The sequence below is a fragment of the Palaemon carinicauda genome, chromosome 1 (assembly GCF_036898095.1).
Source record: "Palaemon carinicauda isolate YSFRI2023 chromosome 1, ASM3689809v2, whole genome shotgun sequence".
In the NCBI taxonomy this organism is placed as follows: domain Eukaryota; kingdom Metazoa; phylum Arthropoda; class Malacostraca; order Decapoda; family Palaemonidae; genus Palaemon; species Palaemon carinicauda.
In genome coordinates this window covers 257,664,449-257,684,333 of record NC_090725.1, presented here as the reverse complement: position 1 = coordinate 257,684,333, position 19,885 = coordinate 257,664,449, and the positions used below count along the sequence as shown (strand labels likewise).

General features: G+C 53.4%; 1 protein-coding gene across 1 annotated transcript in view; it reads left to right on the top strand.

Annotated features, from left to right (window-relative positions):
* The window catches only part of LOC137655441 (gamma-interferon-inducible lysosomal thiol reductase-like), a 193,202-nt gene that overhangs the window by 400 nt on the left and 172,917 nt on the right, over positions 1-19,885 (top strand). The window lies entirely within an intron of this gene.

Genomic DNA, 19,885 nt, shown 5'->3' with positions numbered 1-19,885 from the left:
CAAGGGGAATGCCGCCAAAGGATGACGGCCGCATCAAGGTTTTCGCAATTTTATCTTAAAGCTAATAATATTTTCTTATTTATTACGAACTACAGTACCCAATATTTATATATCAAAGGAGTGCCCTTGAAATGAAGGTTAATGACTAATAATTAAATCTCACTGATGTAAAGAATATATTTTTAAAAGATTATAAAGAATTAAAAGTGATGATGAATGTATGATACTTTAATTTCTAGCCAAATACACGAACCATATATTTTTCCGGTTAGTGTCTAGGAGAGGGCCGCATGAATATATCGGTGATATTCAATGTATTTTTACTAGAATGTGTAGGAATGTATGTAAATAGTGGCATACGAGTGAGATAATTTAGTGAAATTCAATAACAGTCGAAATATCGAAGATCAAACTCGCGCTACTCTTGTCTTCCTCCCAGAATTTTTCTAAGTCTGTTGTTATTGTTGACTGTCTTGTTTTTAGCTCAAGGGAGCCCTGTAACTACTATAATCCGCAGACAAACTAGTCCACTATGACGTCTTACACGCTAGGCCTAGGTAGGGGTACAGGGCCCTAGGTTAGGTTAGGTAGTTGTACTATTAGGTTCGGTAGTGCCCCGAAAATCACTGTGGCCTTAAGGGGAGGTCACAGGGGGGACGGAGCCCTCTACTAGGCCTAGGTAGGGGTACAGGGCCCTAGGTTAGGTTAGGTGGTTGTATTAGGTTCAATAGTGCCCTGAAAATCACTTTTCTCCTCCTCCCCCCACCCAAAAACCCTGCTTCCCACTGGGGTCCCTCATAATTGTAGTAGTAGGTTTATGCTTACATTTTGTGTGTAAGAGTAAGTCTTAGTTTCTTTTTTATTAATTTCCTCATGTTTCTATGTGATGTGCAACACCAATCTGGTCGTTTTTTGCCGATTTTCGTCGTCATTACTTTAAAAAAACGGGTGCGCCCTTATCCTGGACATTTACCATTTTTCCTACTTGCTATCTTGTGTTTTATGCATTTCTGACCATGATTATTAATGCAGACCACCCGTTCATGAGTTTTTGGACCCCCATATATAAAGACAATTATGGGGGACCCCAGTGGGGAACCGGGGTTATGTGGGTTGGGAAATTTCATAAACGACTGATTTGCAGGAATAATAATGGTCAGAAATGCATAGTAAGCACAAGATAACCATGATTATTAATGCAGACCACCCGTTCATGAGTTTTTGGACCCCCATATATAAAGACAATTATGGGGGGACCCCAGTGGGGAACCGGGGTTATGTGGGTTGGGAAATTTCATATACGACTGATTTGCAGGAATAATAATGGTCAGAAATGCATAGTAAGCACAAGATAACCAGTTAGAAAAATATATGGTTCATGTAAGTGGCTGAAGACAGGCCAAAACATGAATATTTAATACTTTTGAGATTTGTAAAAGGGTACAGAACCTAACAAACATATTTAACCTAACCTAGTAGTTCCCAGGTCACAACCCCTAGCCAGGGGTCAGGTCCCCCAGACCCCCCTTCCCAGGTTACAATTCTTTGGTGTGAGGCAAACCCCCAGGACTCCCCATCCTCTTCATTATTTATCTGCTCTTCGTATTTTTAAAGTCTCTAAGACTGCAAATCAATTCCTTCATTCAATTGCAAATGTTTCATCTTGTAGAAATGCAGTTGTATCAAACTTAGGTTTGTTCCGTAACTGAAATACAAACCACGCTATTTACATGGGGTAATTACTTCGGCGTAGCTGAATGACGAGCCATTAGAATTTTAATGAGGGTATACTACCACACCGCTAGTTAGCAGGGGGTAGGGAGGGATAGCTAGCTACCCCCCCCCCCACACACACACACACCAGTGAGTGCTTCACTTTACTTTTGGCTCGGGCGGAGAACAGACCTGTCTGCTCTCTCCCTCGCTTTAACTGCCATTAATCTGTCTTTTCTTTTTCTTCCTCACAGTGTGTTTGAAGTTGGCCTCTACTGATTATGCGTACGTGCCCTGGACTTCCTGGCCGCCCTTGTGGGACTTTTATGTCGGCGGTCGACACCGATCCCCACACCTTGTGTCCTCATTGTTGGGGCCAACGGTGTGATAGCGGTAATGTATGTAGGGAGTGGTCTACCTCCCAGTGGGAGAGGTTTGCCCGGCGCCGGAAGAAAAAGTCTAAAAGGGATCTTTGTCCTTCAGAGGCTTCTTTGAAGAGAGAAAATTCCAAGACTACTTCTTCCGTAGCCCTTTCCTCCTCCGAAGCTCCCCCTCTAGCGGTCTCTTCCGAGAGGCCGGCGAGTGGTAGCGTAGACCGTATTATTGACTGATCCCGGGGTGCGGGAGAGGTAGTTGACTCCCATAGCGAGGCAGCTGCTCCTCCTCCCCCGGAGGAGGATATGAACGTTGATTTATCTGTCAATAACAATGATTTGTTGCAGCTTTGGGCTTCCTTGGGGCTGCAGGGTTCGCCCTCCAGGGAAGCCCTGTTTGACATGATCAAACTTGGTGCAGCTGTCAAACAATCGCCAACTACAGCAGGGATAGATCCTCTGTCTGTTGTTGACGTTGTTGTGACGGAGGGATCTCGTGGGTCTAGTCAAACCCCCGTTCCTGTTGCTGAGGTAGCTGAAGGCTTAGTTTCCCCCTCCGAACATCTTTCGAGGGAGGAACTAAGTTCTACAGTCTCTCTTGCCGGTGATTCTCCCCCGCGGGGGAGTTCACTCACAGAGACTCCTCTTCGGAGGCCCTACGATGGTCAGCTCGCTGACCCCACGGCCCCTCGTGGGCGTATAAGGCGGAAGGCTCGTCTTCCCCTTCGCCGTAGAGGTCTTCCTTCCCCTCACAAGGGAGTTAGGAGGCGCCTCTTCGGCTCGTTGTCCCCACAGTCCTCTGCGGAGGAGACGACTCGCCGTTCCCCGATCCTGCCAGCTACCACCTTAGACCTCTCCGGGGTTCGTTCGCGATCCCCTTCGGAGGAAGGTCGTCCTTCGGGACCCTGTGACCAGTCTCCCTCCAGACCTGCTGGCCTGCCGTCACCCTTCGAGGATGCTGATGGGCTTTACGCGCCACCTGAACCGGCCATTGTGCAGGCACCGGGCCCTTCGGGGCATAAGGGACTTGAGCGCAAAGCTGCGCCTCTTGCCCTTAAGTGCCAGGTTCAACCTGCGCGCCCTCATGCTGCTGCCGTTGCAGTCTTAGCGTCACAACACTCACCTGCGCGCGTGCGCTCCCCTGTTCCTGTTACGCGCTAGGGTACCCCTGCGCCCCGGCGCCCGCCAGCAGTTCCTGATCTAGCGCGCCAGCGCTCACCTGCACCCCAGCGTTCTCCGGTTCCTGCCACGTCGCGCGCAGTCCAAGAGGCTCCTAGGTTAGCGCACAGGCGCTCACAGGTACCTCTGGACTCGCAGCGCCCTTCTGGAGTTAGGCGCGCCCATCGCGCGCAGTTCCTGACACAGCGCACACGCGCTCGCAAGCGTGCTTATACATCCCAGCGCGCAGTCCAGGAGGTGCCTAAGTTAGCGCACGGGTGCTCCCAGGTACCCCTGGACTCTCCTTCCAGACCACGCAATCCTGCACGCGCTCCGCCAGGTTCCAGTTTCTCTCAAGACGCCCCATGCAACCCAACAGCGCACACCTGTGCGCCCTAATCCGATCGCGCGCCCTGCGTGCCCATCGCAGCAGTGCACACCTGCGCGCCCACATCCTGATGCGCGCCCAGCGCGCCCACAGGTTAATATACCTGTTCTAATGGCTCAGCGCCCACCTGCGCTCCAACGCGCAAACCCACCCTCACGCTATCCCGAACCTGCACACTCGCGCCCTCGCCCGGTTCTTCCGGATACGCGCCCACACGCCATTACTCTCTTGTGCCCATCAGTACCGCATCAGGATGCTGCGCGCCCTCGTATCCAGCTCCTGCGCTCCACACGCCCTCGCCATCTTCTACACGCGCCATCGTGTCGATGCGCCTGTGCCATCGCCTACGCGCCACTGCGCGCTCGCGCCCGCTCTACCAACCTCTCACGCCCGCGCGAGATTCCAATGGCACGCGATCCTGGACAGGGCCCATCGCGCGATCGTCACGAGGCGGACAGGTCATCATCTTGTTCCCCTTCCCGCAAGCGCAGAACATCGCGCTCGCCGGAGGAGGGGCGGTTCCCGGACAGGTCTAAGGACTCTCTTGTTTCAGCTTCTTTTCAGGCGAACCCTTGTTTGTCGAGTCCTCCAAGGGATCAAATGATCCCCTTCCCTCCAGAGGGAGTGTCTGACAGGGCGACTGTCAGCCAGCAGCCCTGGTTCGGGACCCTGGTCAGAGCTCTTGTGCAGGCTATGAAGCCCGTCCTCTCTGACGTGGGTCACAAATCAGCGGCGGCTTCCTCCCCCCTGAAGAGGAATAGAGGAGTCCCCTCCGTGGAGACACCTCCGAGGGCTATCCTGTCCCCTCGCAGATCCTTGCACAAGGCTCCTTCCTCCCCCCCCCCAGACTTTCTCTCCCTTCCCTGCGGATGAGGATTACCCATCCTCAGGAGAGTCGGACGAGCCGGACCGTTCCCCCATCGCACCAATGGGGGAAACTCCGCCTCTCCCTGAGAAGTCTTCTCGTTCAGGGGTGGAATAGAGCCTGCACCCATCGTTACTCGAGTCCTGTATCCCTCCCAGGAGGGAACTGAAGGACTCTAAGACGATTCCCAAGTCGTCAGCAAGGATCAGACAGGAGCCAGCTAGACCTTCCGAGGATGTCCACGTGTTCCCCCAGGAAGAGCCACTGGGGACAGGAGACTTTGCTGCCAGTCCTTCTGGAGGAGAGCACCAAGAGTCAGAACACGTGTTCTGGCAAGTCCTGACCCTCTTGAGGAACCGCAACGGGATTCCAGACCCAGAGATTCCTCCTCATGAGGGTAAGGACACGGTCTTGGACCGTGTCTACGGCACCCAGAAACCCTCTAGGGCCAGTGCAGCTTTGCCTTGGTCTCAGGGGATGAAGAGTGCCAGGGACAAAGTCGGGGGCCAGCTCTCTGAGCTTGCCTCCTCCAGTAGATCCAGCGCCGGTAACAAGCTCCTCCCTCCTCCTCGAGTCCATCAGAGGAAGTACTTTGAGATCCTTGAGGAGTCTTGTTTGGGTCTTCCAATTCACCACTCTGTGGAAGAACTCACCGGGGGAGTCCCTCTAGAGAGACACTCCAACCGGCACGTGTCCTATTCAGCTACTGAGATCCTAAGCCAGGAGAAGGTGGCGAAGTGTGCCATGCAGGCAACTTTGTGGCTTGACATCTGGCTGGGGTCTCTGGGCATCCTGGTGCGGTCTGAGGACCTGTCCAAAGAAAGCACCACGAAGGCACTGGAGACATTCTTGCTCTCAGGCACGCGGACCATTGAGTTTCTGGCCCACCAAGTCTCGAGCTTGTGGGCCAATACGATTCTCAAACGACGGGACGCAGTGGCTGAGAGATTCCACCAGAAGGTCTCCAGTTCAGATGTTAGCAGGTTCAGACACTCTTCCGTGCTCGGTAAGAGTTTGTTTGAGCCTAAGGACGTGGAACTAACCACTGAGAGGTGAGAAGTTGAGGAAGTCCAACCAGGATTCCCTCATCCATAGGGCCCTGACATCGAGGCCCTACAAACCTCCAACAGCCCCGTCCGGCTAAGGACACAAAGAAGACGACAGCAGCAAAGCCGAAGGTGTCTAAGCCCTTTCCTGCCAAGAGCAGAAGGAGCAAGAAGTCCTTCAGGGGAGGCAAGAACCCTAGAGGAAACGGCCGAGGCCGTAAACGCTAGGGTTGGCAGTCCCCCTGCATGTCCACCAGTGGGGGGATGCCTACAAAGTTGCGCGGCAAGGTAGCAGCAACTCGGGGCAGATACCTGGACGATTTCCGTAATCGATCAGGGTTATCGCGTCCCGTTCACAGCTTTTCTACCTCCCCTGACAGCGAATCCAGTGTTGTTGAGCTCTCTTGCCATGGGATCGGCAAGAGGGCAAGCCCTTTGGGCAGAAGTCCAGACCATGTTGAAGAAGGACGCTCTCCAAGAGGTAGTGGACGGGTCCCCAGGCTTCTACAGTCGACTCTTTCTTGTAAAGAAGGCGTCTGGAGGCTGGAGACCAGTCATCGACCTCTCAACCCTGAACGGGTTTGTTAAACAGACTCCGTTCAGTATGGAGACGGCAGACACGGTCAGACTTGCAGTGAGACCACAAGACTTCATGTGTACACTGGACCTGAAGGACGCGTACTTCCAGATCCCAGTCCATCCGTCTTCAAGGAAGTACTTAAGATTTTGCCTAGACAACAAGATCTACCAGTTCAAGGTGCTGTGTTTCGGTCTCTCCACAGCCCCTCAGGTGTTCACCTTGATATCATTGTGGGCTCACAGGATCGGCATCCGTCTCCTTCGTTATCTGGACAACTGGCTGATCCTAGCGGACTCGGAGGCAACCCTTCTTCTCCACCGAGACAAGCTCCTCGAACTTTGCCAGGATCTAGGGATCATGGTAAATCTCGAGAAGTCCTCTCTGCAGCCCTCTCAGAAATTGGTATACCTAGGCATGGTTATAGACACCAATCTCCACAAAGCCTTCCCATCAGACGGCAGGATAGCAAGGCTGAGGAAGGTCGCGAGGCCTTTCCTCAATCGAGAAGAACTCCCAGCCCAAACATGGTTGCGTCTCCTCGGCCACCTCTCCTCCCTGGCCCGTCTCGTTCCCAACGGTCGCCTCAGAATGAGATCTCTCCAGTGGCGACTCAAGTCCCGGTGGAATCAAGGACACGATTCCTCGGACACTTTGGTCCCTGTGGGCCAAGCGGAACGGACAGACCTCCAGTGGTGGGTGGCAGACGAGAACCTACGAAAGGGAGTGGATCTTCTCGTCCTTCCCCCGGATTTGATGTTGTTCTCGGACGCATCAAAGAAAGGGTGGGGGGCCCACGTTCTGAACCACAGGACCTCAGGCCTGTGGTCAGAATCAGAAAAGTACCTTCACATAGACCTGCTAGAAATGAAGGTCGTGTTCCTGGCACTTCAGAAGTTCCACCAAGTCCTGGTGGGCCACTCTGTGGTGGTGATGAGCGACAACACCACAGTGGTGGCTTATATCAACAAGCAGGGAGGTACCTTTTCAGAACAGCTATCCCATCTTGCAGTAGAGATTCTGAGATGGACCGAAGTCCACTCGATCACACTAGCGGCTCGCTTCATTCCAGGCAAAAGGAATGTGCTCGCCGACAGTCTGAGCAGAGCGACGCAAGTAGTGAGTACCGAGTGGTCTTTGGATCCTCAAGTAGCCAACAAAGTCCTGACTTTGTGGGGTTCCCCGACGGTGGATCTGTTCGCTACAGCGCTGAACTTCAAGCTCCCGCTGTACTGCTCCCCAGTCCCGGACCCCAAGGCTCTCTGGGAGGATGCCTTCCAACGACGGTGGGACAACATCGATTTGTACGCCTTTCCCCCGTTCTGTCTGATGAGGAGGGTGCTCAACAAGACCAGAATATCGGTCAATCTATCAATGACCCTGATTGCTCCACTATGGCATCACGCAGATTGGTTCCCGGACCTTCTGCAACTCCTCACGGAGGTTCCGAGAGAACTCCCTCCACGTCACGAGCTACTCAAACATCCACACGCCAACATCTTCTACAAAGCCGTAGCTTCGCTTCGACTTCACGCCTGGAGACTGTCCAGCATCTCCTCACGGAGAGAGGATTAGCGCAACAAGTTGCGAACAGGATGTCTGGTCACCTGCGCAAGTCATCCGCAGAGGTCTAACAGGCGAAGTGGCGAGTCTACTGTGGTTGGTGTCGTGGAAGGGGTATCTCTCCACTCGTTGCCACTATTCCAGCAATAGCGGAGTTCCTCGTGTATTTGCGGGAGGAAATGCGCCTTTCAGTCTCGGCCGTGAAAGGCTATCGCTCAGCCTTAAGTCTTGCCTTCAGGCTTAAAGGAATGGACATTTCTTCCTCGCTGGAACTTTCCCTTCTCATACGAAGTTATGAACTTACCTGCCCTCAATTGGAAGTGAGACCTCCTCCATGGAACGTGGTTCGAGTTCTCAGGTCTCTGAAGAGACCTCCCTACGAACCATTACGCCAGGCTTCAGATCGCCACCTTACCTGGAAGACGGGTTTCCTGCTAGCATTGGCCTCGGCCAAGCGAGTCAGTGAACTGCATGGTCTCTCGTACGACATCGCCCGTTCAAGGGGATGGGGGGAGGTAACATTCAGCTTCGTCCCTGAGTTTGTTGCTGAGACTCAGAAACTGGGAGTGCCGGACCCTAGGTTCGACTCTTTCCAGGTTTCGAGTCTTCGTTCTGTAACAGATGACCCAGACCATCTCCTACTGTGCCCAGTGAGGAGTCTGAGGTTGTATCTTAAAAGAACAGCTGCAGTTCATTGCCAGGTGCAAGCCTTATTCTTGAGCACTGGGAAAACGAAGAGGAGGGTCACCAGGAATACTATCTCGGCCTGGATTCGCAAGGTAATACATCTGGCCTTAAATCCTGACCCTTTTCCGTCACGTCGCCCTAGAGCGCATGATGTCAGGGGCATAGCTACGTCCCTGGCCTTCAAGAAAAATGATTCAGTGACGCAGGTCCTACAAGCTGGGATGTGAAAGCGTCAGACCACCTTCACGGCCCACTACCTGCAAGACGTGACACACAGGAGGCTCGATACGTTCTCTATCGGCCATGTGGTGGCTGCACAACAGCTGGTCTAACCTCAGGCTCCTTAATGGACAAGTAGAAGGAGGTTAAGGGCATTGTTACCTGGTTTTAGTCTGCGTGAATGAAAATATCTGTCTGGCCCTTACTCTTTTCTTCATCCTCTCCTCCCTTGTTGAAAGCAGCATCCTGGGTTCTCTGCACAGCTGACCTCGAACCGCTGCAGGTAAACCATGCTCCCTTGTGTTCCTGGTATTAAGTGTAATACTGTCACGTCCCCATACCCTGACGAGGTGGTATTGGGAGAGTCCTAGCCTAGATTTCCATCTGAAGAACTCCAGGTCAACTTCCTAGGACGAGTCACTTCCTCACCTTCACACACACAGCTTACGTAGGCCGCAGCAGTTTCACAGCATGCTAGCGAGGAGCAGGGACTCCTTATTTCTTGAGTACTTACACACTCGAATATGGAGTCCCCGGGCAAGCCAAAGCCAGTATGGCAGGGACTTACCTCTCTACCTAAGGGTTGAGTCACCCCATGTAAATAGCGTGGTTTGTATTTCAGTTACGGAACAAATGACAAATTTGTAGATAATTTGTATTTTTCCTAACTATACAAACCTTAGCTATTTACACGTATTTGCCCGCCAGCCCTGTCCCCCGGGATAAGTCCTACCTCTAAGCAAAGTGAAGCACTCACTGGTGTGTGTGTGAGGGGGGGGTTAGCTAGCTACCCCTCCCTACCCCCCGCTAAAAAGCGGTGGGGTAGTAAACCCTCGTTAAAATTCTAATGGCTTGTCATTCAGCTACGCCGAAGTAATTACGCCATGTAAATAGCTAAGGTTTGTATAGTTAGGAAAAATACAAATTATCTACGAATTTGTCATTTGTTCCAACACGAATACTTACCTCGAACTACTTTCTTAGGAGTTACTAGTAACCTCCTCTCTACCGACCAGAGTTTTGTGTAGATTACCCCCCACCCCGCTTTCTAAGGAGGCCTACCCCCGGCATTAAGGAATGTGCCCCGAGGGTAGGCTTATCGTAAGCTTCATCAGTAAGTTCTCTGGTCGCGACGTGTGAACACGTCGCCCTCGTTCTCTATCGATCCTTTGTGTGCGTTCTAGTGCCCCACGTGTTCCCCGCGTGGTAACTTGTGTTTTCCAGTGTACTTTTCCCGGGTGTTCCTGTGTGTTCACCTTCCACCCGTGTGCTTACCCAGTTTTTTCATTGATTCCCTTCGTGCTTGTGTCTTGCGTTGTGTGCATTATGGAGCAAATCCGCTGTTGTCCGGGGCCTAGAGCCGGTAAATCGTTCGGGGCGTTCCTCTCCAAGCCTGAAGTGGATCCTCACTCCCTTTGCTCCTCCTGTAGGGGAAGGGTTTGTTCGTCAGCAGATACGTGCCCCGAGTGTGTAGACTGGAGCGATATCCAGTGGGTACGGTACGGTACGAAAAAGAGGAAATCAGCGAAACGTTCCCCCAGGAAAGCTAGTGTTACTTCGTCGCTACCATCACCCAGTGAGCGGTCCGACGGGCCTCTGTTTCACCATCCCCTACACAGAGTAGGGGACGAGGTAAGTCTGGTGTAGAAAAAGAACAAGGCGTCCTTTCCCAGGAGCCTAGTGAAAGTGCAGTGCCGATTGCGAGCCCTTCTAGGGCTAGTGAAGAACCCAGTAGTGCGTCCGGAGAGTCGGCCCTTGTGCTCGGGGGGCACGCGTCCTCCGATGACCCCTTGTGGGGTAGTAACGCGGTGTCTGTATCTAAGCCGCCCTCGTGGGCCTGTGCTTCTGGTTCTTCGTTAGGCGGAGACAACCAGAAGAAATTACGACCTTCGGGTAACGATGCCTTCGGTTGGAGGCTTCCGAAGACGCCGGGTAGGTCACCCTTAAGGATGGAAGTGGCCCTGGACCCCTGGCTCCCTGGCATGGAGCGCTTTAAGTCGTTCCCAGCCCCCTCACGGAAGTCCCTGAAGATTTCCTCCAGCCGTCGACCTCTGGCGTTCAACGCCCGAAGAAGTCCCCCGCAGTCCCCGCTACCGGCCGACATGCGATAAGCACAGTGTCGTCGGGTTCGTCGGACGTTTATTCCTCGTCGTTGGAGGAAGTCAGGGTAAAACACCGTCGTCGGAGGGAGCGGTCCAGGAGCGAGCGTTCCCGTTCGAGGTCGCTCTCCCGGTATAGTAGCAAGCGCTCCCGCTCCCCAGGGCGTAAGTATAGGAGGAGTAGGTCTCATAATGGCGCCTGGGTCTTTGTACCCCGGGACTCAAAGGTGCTTTGTTCCCCGGACCGCCGGTCCAGAGAGTGTTCGCCAAGGATGCCATCCTCAAAACACAACCTTGACCCTCGCGACCTAGCTCGCAGGAAGGACCTTACAAGAAGGCATAAGTCCTTGAAGCCTCCGGTTCACCCCGCCCAGCGGGGGGAAATGCGCTTCTCGTCGGGCGGCCTGGCCGAACCAGCCCAGCTGGTGCGGCCTTCGGGTCGGAAGGAACGGTTCCCGCTGTCGGGTCAGCCCACGGGAACCGCGTCCTCGGCACCCAGAGCCCTAGGGCGGACGAGAGTCCCCGCTGAACCAGCGATGCCTGCGTTAACCCAGGCCCCTGGTGCGGACGTACCTGCAGATGAGATCCAGTACCTTGGTAGGACGGCGCCCCTGGCACCAAGAGCTAGACGTCCAGTCGGCGTGCCCGGTAACCCAGCTCCCCGGCCCCAAGCCGAGACCTCGGCTGACGGAGGGGAGGGTTCACCAACGGAGGACTCCGCCTATAGGAGAGTGGTTGGCCTTATCAGAAGGCACCACAAAATCGAGGAACCTACGGCTACAGACGAGGATTACTGGAGGTCAAGCCTATTGAGAATCATGCAGACTCCTACCCAACCTAAGACGTCTCTAGCGCTTCCTCTAGCCCGAGATCTGGTCCTAGGGCAGGAGTATGTGGACAAGGTGGTGGCTAGTAATGCCGAAGCCCCCAAAACCCAGAGTTCCTCGAAATTGCTCCAGGGCCTCAGAACCCAAGGCAAGGTTTATGTGCCAGCGGGACGTCACCCAGGCCCCTGTAAGGTGGAGTCGTCTATCGACATCCTGAGTCAGGGCGTCTCAGACGATAGGGCCTCTTCGGCCCCGGTCTGTTTCTCGCCAGCAGAAGCCTCCATGATGGAGGAAATGTCAAGAGATTTGGTGAACGTCTCCTCTTGGCTGGATTGGTGGGCTTCCACTTTGGTAGGGGTACAAGCCTCGTTCGACCCCGCGGACCCTGACCAGCAAGGCCTCCTGAGAGACCTTATTACCTCCGGGGGTAAAACCCTTAAGTTTTTAACTTATCAGTCGCTCGCTCTGACGGCTAACTGGGTACTCCATAAGAGAGACACCGTACTGACGAAGGTGTCCCGGAAGGTACCAGACAGGGAAGCGCGGGCCATACGGAGCTTACCCTTGTGGGGAGAGTCCTTGTTTCCCCTGAAGGAACTAGAGGCCATCATGGAGAAGGTCTCGAAGAAGGAGGAGTCTAACATCCCCAGACCTACGCCTTCTAGGAGACCGCCCTACAAAGAGGTCCGTCTCGGATAGTGCCGCGACGTCCCAAGCCTCTCCCAGCACTACGAGGGGAGAGGCTCCCTCTTCCTCCTGGTCCGCAACGCCTCAGCCCCCCCGCAGGGGAGCTCCAGCGCCCTCAAGCTCCTTCAGGTTGGGTTACTCTGCCTCTAGGAGAGGCAGATCAGGCCGCTCCTCTAGAAGAAGATAGAGTGGGAGGCCCCCTATCCCCGCCCAAGCCTCGGGTTGGGGAATGCCTCAGACTTCATTGGCAAGCATGGAAGGCTCAGGGAGCAGAGCCTTGGACAGTGTCCGTACTAAAGGAGGGCTACAGACTTACGTTCTTAACAGAACCACCCCCTCTTATCCCGGCCAGCCGGGCGGAATGGCTAGCTCCCAAAGACCCGTTAAAGAGGACCGCCCTTCAAGAGGAGGTATCCTCCATGTTAGAGAAGGGTGCCATGGAAGAAGTTCTTCTCCCAGGGCCAGGTTTCTACAGTCGCCTGTTCCTGGTAGAAAAAGCGACGGGGGGGTGGAGACCGGTTATAGATCTGTTGGCTCTCAACAAGTTCATCAAGAAGACGGACTTCAAAATGGACGCTCCGAAGTCAGTCCTGCTGTCCTTGTGGGAGAAAGATTTCATGATGACCATAGACCTCAAGGACGCATACTTCCAAATTCCGGTCCACCCCTCGAGTCGAAAGTTCCTCCGGGTGAAATGGGGTCCCCTGATCCTGCAATTCAGGACCCTTTGCTTCGGTCTGTCAACAGCGCCCCAGGTGTTCACGAGAGTCTTCACGACTGTCTCAGTGTGGGCTCACGAACGAGGCATTCGCCTCATCAGATACCTGGACGACTGGTTGCTCCTTTCCGCCTCAAAGGTCCTCTTGGAGGAACAAGGGAGAAAACTTCTCCAGTTATGCAAGGATCTGGGCATCGTAATCAACCCGAAGAAGTCAAATCTATCCCCATCCACCAGAATGAACTACTTGGGAATGACATTAGACACCATTCTGGGAATAGCCTTCCCTTCGGAGGACAGGATAAGAAACCTCATGCACATAATTCAGCCGTTCCTGTCAGAGCGCCCCAGGAGAGCGAAAGACTGGCAGAAGCTGATAGGTCACCTGGTCTCATTGGAGAAACTAGTTCCCCAAGGGAGGGTAAGGCTCAGATCCATACAATGAAACCTGAAGAACCTCTGGTGCCAACTGGACTCGCAACAAGTTCTAATCCCAGTCCTACCAAACACGAGACCCTCCCTGGAATGGTGGCATTGCCGGTCGAACTCACTCAAGGGGATGCCCTTCGGGACCGATCCACCCGAGTTACTACTGTTCACAGACGCCTCCAACCAAGGATGGGGAGCCCATCTCCTCGACGAAACAGCACGAGGGACCTGGTTGGACGGGGAGAAAGAACTCCACATCAATATCCTGGAGTTGAAGGCAGTCCAGAAGGCTTGCCTACACTTCGCGAGTCTACTAAAGGGAAACGCCGTGGCGTTGATGTGCGACAACGCCACGGTAGTGGCATACATAAAGAAACAAGGATGCTTGAAATCGAAGGAGTTGTGCGATCTCACCAGAGAAATTCTAGATTGGGCAGAAGAGAACCAAGTGGTGTTGTTAGCAAGGTTCATTCCCGGGAAGAAAAACGTTTTGGCCGACGGCCTCAGCAGAATGGGCCAGATAGTAGGGACAGAATGGTCCCTTCTTCCGGAAGTAGCCAAGCTCATCATCCAACGTTGGGTTTCCCCGGTGATGGACCTCTTTGCAACAAAACTCTCCTGTGCCAGACCCGAAAGCAGCCTTAGAAGACGCCTTTCAGCACAAGTGGGACAATCTAGATGTGTACGTTTTTCCCCCTTTCACGTTGATAAGGCAAGTGCTCAACAGAGTAAGGACAGCCCAAAACCTAAAGATGACTTTGGTAGCGCCCTGGTGGCCGGAGAGAGAGTGGTTCGCGGACCTAAAAGACCTATCGAGTCAACCGCCGTGGCCTCTGCCCGACAGGTCAGACCTTCTACATCAGCCTCATTTTCTCAGGCTCCACGACAACCCACTCTCCCTACGTCTTCACGCCTGGAGACTATCGAGCGGCTCCTGAAGAAGGAAGGATATTCTTCTTCCACGGCCAAGAGAATGTCTCTATACCTGAGAAAGTCGTCAGCCGCGGTCTACCAGGCTAAGTGGGCCTCCTTCACGAAGTGGGGCTCTGAGAGGCACATTAAACCTCTTAAGGCCTCTGTCCCAGACATAGCAGATTTTCTGGTGTTTCTTAGAGACAAGGTGGGAATGTCAATCCCAGCCATAAAAGGAGTTCGGGCTGCCTTAGGCCAAGTCTTCCTCCTGAAGGGCATCGACCTGGGGGCCTCGAGACACATAGCGATGCTTGTCAAGAGTTTCGAGCAGTCCTGCCCCACACAGGCGAGTAGGGTGCCCCAGTGGGACTTAGCCAAGGTCCTGAAGATGCTGTGTCGTCCCCCCTTTGAACCTTTGAAGGATATCGTGGACAGAGATCTCACCCTCAAGGCCGTCTTCTTGCTGGCCTTGGCGTCCGCTAAGAGAGTGGGAGAGATCCATGGTCTGTCATACGACGTTTCTCATTCGAAGGGGTGGAAAGAAGTATCCTTCAAGTTCGTGCCTTCTTTTGTGGCTAAGACTCAGAACCCAGCAGTCTGGGATCCGAAGTTCGAAGGTTTCTCAATTCCTGCCATCCCTAAGATGGGTAATGCAGAAGATTTAAAATTATGCCCTGTACGAACAATTAGAAAATACTGGAAAGAACAGCTCATCTCCGCCCAGGCATCAAGAGCCTCTTCGTATCCACAGGTATTAATAAGAAACAAGTTTCCAAGAACACCATTTCCTTCTGGTTGAGACAAGTTATTGCCAGAGCCTACAAGGAAGATGGCATAGCAGTGCCAGGCACCCCCCGACCTCATGACATCAGGGGCCTGAGCACCTCCTTAGCCTTTGAGAAAAACATGGCAGTGGGTCAGATCCTGCGAGCAGGTACTTGGTCGAACCAGTCAACCTTTACTAGCCATTACCTCAAGGACTACTCGAGGAAGTCCTTAGACGGGTTCTCCAAGCGGTGTAACGGTAAAAGCCCCAGGCGCGATCAAGGCTAGCAACCGGTAGGCACAAGTGCGGTTTCCTCCCTCCTACCCAGTTGCTTCCTTGCCTCTTCGGGGAGTACTGACTGATACCATTGGATAACACATTCTTCACGACTACGCTACTGGAAGGAACTTCAGAAGAAGCTTTTCAAAGGGTGAGTACTTAGACACTAACGTGAACTCTTGTGTAGTTACCCTCGCATCCGTTTTCTAGTAGGTCCCGTTATCCCTGGGCCTCTTGGCCTCCACGTCCCGGGTCAGGGGGCCAGAATAGCACTCCCGCCTCCTAAAGTGTAAGTCTCCTAAGAAAGTAGTTCGGGGTAAGTATTCGTGTTGGAACAAATCAAAAATTTTAAGTAATTTTTATTTTTCCTAACCTACCGAGAACTACTTTCGGGTAATGGCCCTCCCTTCCTTCCCCGAGTGCCTCTCTTCCCTTGCTAGCATTGTGCTAATCCAATAGAACTTACTGATGAAGCTGACCTGGCCGGGCATCGACCTACGATAAGCCTACCCTCGGGGCACATTCCTTAATGCCGGGGGTAGGCCTCCTTAGAAAGCGGGGTGGGGGGTAATCTACACAAAACTCTGGTCGGTAGAGAGGAGGTTACTAGTAACTCCTAAGAAAGTAGTTCTCGGTAAGTATGTTAGGAAAAATGAAAATTACGTAAAATTTTTGATATTTCTCCTTTGAAGGTTCCTTCGAAGGGAGAAAAACCCAAGGCCTCTTCTTCAGTCTCCTGACCCTCCGAAGCTCCTACTCGTTCGGCCTCTTACGGGAGACCGTTGAGTAGTAACGTAGACCAAGTTAATGTCGGCCAACCCCGGTTCTCAAGAGATGATGTTGCTTCACCTAGCGAAGCAGCCCTACCTCTTCCCCCGGGTGAGGCCTTATCACTAACCCCTCTTGTGTAGATTTGGTCTTCCTTGGGGCTTTCAGTTCGCTCTCCAAGGAAGCTTTGCTACAGTTCATCCACATGGGTGCTTCTCTTCAGCAGTCATCGTTGCCGTTAGAGGTAGATCCTCTGACCCTCATTGACGTTATAATGTCAGAGGTGTCACGTGCGATATCATCCTACTCCTCTGCCCCTCCAGACTCTCCAGCGGTTGCTGCCGACTTAGTTTCCTCCGTTCCTGAACATCCTTCGAGGGGGAAACTTATGTGCAACGTCTGTCTCTCCTGTAAGTGTTTTAGTTCACTTATAGAGAGACTTCTTCGGAGGACTGCTGCAGCTCACAGTCAGCTTTCTGATCCAACAGCCCAAAGAGGACGCATTCGTTGGAAAGTACGCCTTCCACTTCGCCTTAGAGGTCTCCCTTCACCATCGGTGAAGAGGCGCCTCTTTAGTTCATCATCGTTGCAGCCGTCCCCTGCAGAGGAGCCTCCGCTGTAGTCATCTGATCTTCATCCATCGATCGTCACTGCTCCTGCAACTAGTCCTGTGACTTCGGTCTTGGACCTCTCTGCGGATCGTTCGCGATCCCCTTCGGTGGATGCTCGCCCTTACAAAGGGCACATCCCAGTTCCCGACCATCCACCCTTCAAACCTGCCGACCTGCCATCTCCGTTCCTGTCACCGGTAAAGCCTCTTGAAGCTCTACCAAAGTGCGCAGCTGTGCACCATCGCCCTGCAGCTCGCCAACCTACAGGACATCAGTGCTCACCAGCAGCTAGTCAGACTGCTCGTCATTTCTCTACAGCGCTTCGGCGCGCCCCTTCACCTGCTCGCGCTCATAGAAGGCAGCAAGATCATGCGCCTGCGTGCCAATGTTCTCCTGCGCGCCCACGTTCCCCTGCTCTCACACGCCCAGGGTCGCCCACGCGCCAGCGCACTAATGAGTGTTTGCGCTCTCCTGCGCGCCCATGATCTCTTGCGCATCAACAATTTTCTGCGCACCCTGCGCCTACGCTCCCATGATCTCATATGCGCCAGCGCTTTCCTGTGCACCAACACTCCTGCGCACCAGTGCTTTCCTGTGTGCCAATTCTCTCCTGCGCACCAACAATCTGCAGGCGAAACAACATGCGCAATCCAGCGCTCACCTGCACGCCACCACTCAACTGGGCATCCGCGCTCTCCTGCACACCAGGTCTCTCCCGCGCGCACACTCAAAGACTTGCGCACATGCCTGCACGCCAGTCTTCACCTGCACACCCGCGCGCCAATATTCTCCTGCGCAGGAACTACACCCGGCAAGGTCACCATCGCCTCATTCCCCTTCCGCAAACGCATTCTAGTGCACCCTGCGGGAGAAGGTAAACGGGCACAAGCAGAGGGGTTCAGGATCCCTAAACTGCCTTCTAAGGCGGACCCACCTATTACGGTGACTCCTCGAAGGGAACCTTCGGTCCCTTTCCCTTCAGGGTATCTTTCTGAGAGTGCATCGGTCAGTCAGAAGCCTTGGTTCAGTGCCCTAGTCAGAGCTGTAAACACATGCATTCAAGCCTGTCCTGTTCCGCCGCTCGTCAGAGCAGCCTATAGCTCTGGACTCAAGACACGGAACCATGGCTTCCTCTGCCCCTCTGAAGAGGAAAAGAGGAGTTTCCGACGCGGTCACTTCCCCGAGGGTGAAGCTGACTCCGTGCAGACCATTAAGGCTAGTCCCTCCAGTATCTCCCCAGGGATATTCTCCCTCCCTGTCTGATGAAGACCATCCTTCACCAAGGGAATCGCGCAATGAGAGGCACTCCTTCATCCCACCGTTGGAGGAAACCTCCCTTCACGCGGAGAGTTCCCTTCAATCAGAGATCAGGAGGGACACTGCACTCAGGCCTTCGATGTTGGAGTCTTACCTCCTTCCTCGGAAGGAGCCCAAAGACTCCAAGAATCTGTCAAAGTCCTCCACCAGGACTAGAATGGAGACAGCCAGCCACTCAAGGATTGTCCGTGACTCACCCCAAGAAGAGCTCTTGGGGACAGAGGGAGACTTCGCTGCGAGTCCAACATCAGGAGGAGACCAACAAGAATCTGAACATGCATTCTGGCAGGTTCTAACTCTATTGAGGGTTCTCAATGGGTTTTCTTACCCAGAGATACCCCCTCAAGAGGGCAAAGACACGGTCTTCGGCTGCGTCTTCGGCCCTCAGAAATCCTCAAAGACCAGTTCAGCCCTGCCCTGGTTTCAGGGGTTGAAGAGTACTAGGGACAAGATCGCCCAACAGCTCTCCGAGTTTGTCTCCTCCAACCGTGCCGGCTCTACGAACAAGCTCCTCCCACCTCCTCACGTACAGCAGAGGAGGTACTTTGAGATCCTGGAGGAGCCCAGTTCAGCTCTTCCACTTCACCACTCTCTGGAAGAGCTAACCAGGGGAGTCCCTCTTGAGAGAGACTCCAGGCGGCAGGTCTCGTTCTCGGCGGCCGAAGTCCTTAACCAGGAAAAGGTCACTAAGTATGCAATGCAAGCTACTTAGGGCTGTACATCTGGTTAGGGACCTTAGGTATCCTGATACGATCCGAGGATTTCTCCAAGGAGCGTACCAGGAAGGCAATGGAGACCTTTTTACTCTCAGGCTCTCGCACGATCGAGTTTCTTACCCACCAAGTTTTGAACTTGTGGGCAAACACTATTTGAAACGTCGAGATGCAGTGTTTTAGAGGTTCCACCAATAGGTCCCCAGTGTCGAGATAAATAGGCTCAGACATTCCTCCCTAGAGGGGACCCACCTGTTTGAGCCTAAGGACGTGGAACTTGCTGCTGAGAGGTGGAGGAAATCTCATCGAGACTCCCTCCTCCATAGGGCTTTGACATCCAAGCCCTATAAACCTCCAGCACGTCAGCAGTCCCGTTAACCTTACGATGAAACCAGCAGCAAAGACAATGGTGTCTAATAAGCCCTTTCCTGTCAAGGATAAGAAAGGCAAAAAGTCCTCCAGGGGAGGTAAGAATCCTAGAGGGAAAGGCCTAGGCCACAAATGCTAGGATAGGCACTCCCCCTGCGTTTCCATCAGTGGGGGGATGCCCACAAAGTTACTCAGACAGGTGGAAGCAACTTGGGGCCGATTCCTGGACAATCTCCGTGATCCGTCTAGGATATCGCGTCCTGTTTATAACATCTCTCCCTCCCCTGAACAGGAATCCAGTGTCAATAGACTCCCTGGCCATGGGATCGGCAAGGAGGCAGGCCCTTCGGGCAGAAATCCAGACCCTGTTGAAGAAGAGTGCTCTGCAAAAGGTCCTCGATAGGTCCCCAGGCTTCTTCAGTCGACTCTTTCTTGTGAGAAAGGCGTCTGGAGGCTGGAGACCAGTCATCGACCTCTCAGCCCTAAACAAGTTTGTCAAACAAACTCAGCATGGAGACGGCGGACACGGTCAGACTAGCAGTAAGACCTCAGGACTTCATGTGTACACTGGACTTAAGGACGCCTACTTCCAGATCCCAGTCCATCCGTCTTCAAGGAAGTACTTACGATTCAGCTTAGACAACAGAAAGTACCGTTCAAGATGCTGTGCTTCGGTCTTTCCACAGCACCTCAAGTTTTCACCAGACTGTTTGCCCTAGTATCATCTTGGGCACACAGGACTGGCATCCGTCTCCTCCGTTATCTGGACGACTGGCTAATCCTAGCAAACTTGCTGTCAA